The sequence below is a fragment of the Montipora foliosa genome, chromosome 1, assembly GCF_036669935.1.
Source record: "Montipora foliosa isolate CH-2021 chromosome 1, ASM3666993v2, whole genome shotgun sequence".
In the NCBI taxonomy this organism is placed as follows: Eukaryota; Metazoa; Cnidaria; class Anthozoa; order Scleractinia; family Acroporidae; genus Montipora; species Montipora foliosa.
Window position 1 is genome coordinate 30,023,107 of NC_090869.1, and position 2,500 is coordinate 30,025,606.

Here is a 2,500-nt window from a genome sequence, read left to right on the forward strand (position 1 = left end):
GTCAATGGGGAACCCCTGGGAGTCAATGGGTTAACTTTCTTCATACACTCATAGTCGTAAGTTCATAATTACTTTCATCTCTTTCTCTTCACGAGTACCCTCACAGCACTTGACTTGTTATCAGCAACCTCTAGTTTGAAACATATATTCGGAAGCCGTAGTGTCAAGGCGACCCCAAGTCTTGCTGGGATTGCTTTTTACTGCTTCTTTAACTAGCGCTGACCAGTGGCGAGTATTGCCCGTGGGGAGACCCTCTGTCGACAACGCCCCACCCTTACTACGCATTCGTGATAGATAGATAGAGTACACATGAAAGGACATAAAACGAAAGTGCTCAACAGTTTAACTTCAAAGTATTTACACTGAAACATTTACAGATGGAAAGAGAAATTAATTACAACCAAGAACCAAAACTTTGAGTGTGTGCACTGCGCACATTTTCCATGGCATTGCGAATGACGCCAGGTCCTCATAAACTGAAAATCACAAATACCCATCGCAGCCTATACATGCACATAAAACGCGCGCAGATCTTGCCTATCTCTAACTTCATTCGATCGATATATAGGACGCAGGGCTGTTGCATTTAAGTTGGTTCTGTTGAATGTTCTTCGTGGGAATTGTTTTCCGCATTAATCTAAGTAGGGGGTAGAGGCGTTCTTTTTCTTCAAAAGGAAAAGCGTTTCAAGTCACGAAATTCTGCAGTTTTTTGGGTCTTAGAACCCTGTCCATCCTCGGAGACCCAGGAGCAGCTAGTCGGGACGATAGAATGTTCGTGGTGAAAGTTTATTACAAGAACGGGAAGAGCTCCTGGGCACTTACTCTTACCGAACCAGTCCCAGAAGCGTTCGAATTCCCTTCTTCTGATTGGCCAATAAACTTTTTTTGCGGCCAATCAGCGAAGAGGAGCAGCCAGGTGACTAACCTTTTGCACGCAAAGTAGTTTTCCTCATCGATCGCCATAATTGCTTAGAGCGTTCAACGGCAAAAGTTTCTCGAGGAAAGTTTAACGGAACCGGAAAAATTACAAGTTTTAGCACGGCTGCAAGCAACAAACACTCTCCCTTAAACGTTTACGGCGGATCTTTCGAAGGTCGCAAACATTTATCGGAGATTGTTCGCTGGTTGCAGCCATGCTAAAGTTTGTAATATTTCCGGCTTAGTTAACATTTTGTTCTGAAACTTTCCCCGTTGAACGCGCTACGCAACTATGGCGATCGATGAGGAGAACTACTTCGAGTGCAAAAAGATCATAGCCACCCGGCTGCTCCTCTTCGCTGATTGGCCACAAAAACTATTTAGTGGCCAATCAGAAGCAGGGAATTCGAAAGCTTCTGGAACTGGTTCGGTGAGAGAAAGTGCCCAGGGGCTCTTCTCGTTGTTGTAGCAAACTTTCAACACGAACATTCTATCGTCCCGACTAGCTGCTCCTGGGTCTCGGAGGATGAACCCTGTTCAAAGGTCAATTCTTCAAAATAAGAAGAACTCAAGCCGGCGCTTTTACACGTTGAAACTTTTAGCTGAAGCTTTTGTGCAACGGCACTGCGAAACAAGTTTCAGCAGGCGTTGCAACGTGTAACATGGTCGGTGTCATGAAACTTTGTTGACCTTCCGTTGCGAGACATGTTTCAGGAAGAGTAGAACCGCTTTCTACTTCTGCAAAGGTCGCAATGATCGCAGTGGTGATAAAAACAAGTTTCACCTGAACACCACTTCGTGAAACTGGTCTCGCTCGGCCTTATTACGCTATCCTACGCCGCGTCATCATGGAAGTCACATCGCTTGCGATGAAGACGGTTGGTGGTTCGCGTAGCTCGGGTGACGTAGGCGGAGGTGTGCACCAAGCCCGGTCATGTTTGCACAGGGTCTTGAACAGAGATGACACCATAATCCTGCTGGGGTTGCGTTAAGAGGGTCTTTTCTGCAGAGCCTGCTCTGAAGAAAGCAGTTGGAACGGTCTGCTTCAAAGTGTTTGTTACCACCATGGATAATCCTACGCCATAAAAGACGATCATATGCCGCGTAAGACAATCAGAAACCGCAATTTACGCGCAAAGGCCATTGAAATAGTATCGACTTGTTTTAAGCGAATCTGGTAACAACATTTCGAAACCAGTTTCAACATTCCCGAACAAGTTTCAACCTTCATATTGCACGGTGCAACGCCTGTTGAACCTTGTTCAGTTGCAGCGCCGTTGCACATAACTTTCAGCCGAAAGTTTCAACATGTAACAGCGGCTTCACCTCTAATACAAATTCCCCTGATACAACTTGTTTTCCTTTTTAGGCACGAAATATTTTTGGGCTTTTTGAAAAACAAGCCCCTGACCCGTTCCAGAGAGTGAACTGCAACAAGTCCTCCGCTCACTGATCATCAAAGTAGGTGGTGGCTAACACGAGACTGGCGTCGTCCTTAGTTGTCATGAGGTGGGGTGGCCCAGAACCGCGGGCGCAGGATTCCATGCACATGCTCCGTGTCCACTAATCCAGCTGGGTCTCT

At 46.2% G+C, this 2,500-nt stretch overlaps 1 protein-coding gene across 3 annotated transcripts in view; it reads right to left on the bottom strand.

The window, feature by feature from the left end:
• LOC137996172 (WD repeat-containing protein 88-like) overlaps nt 1-2,500 on the bottom strand; it is a 79,481-nt gene that overhangs the window by 60,588 nt on the left and 16,393 nt on the right. For all 3 annotated transcript variants that reach the window (XM_068841614.1, XM_068841624.1, XM_068841620.1), the window contains one exon: nt 1-2,500. This exon is cut by the window's left edge and continues 173 nt beyond it; it is cut by the window's right edge. The gene's annotated coding sequence lies outside the window, so the exon portion shown is untranslated.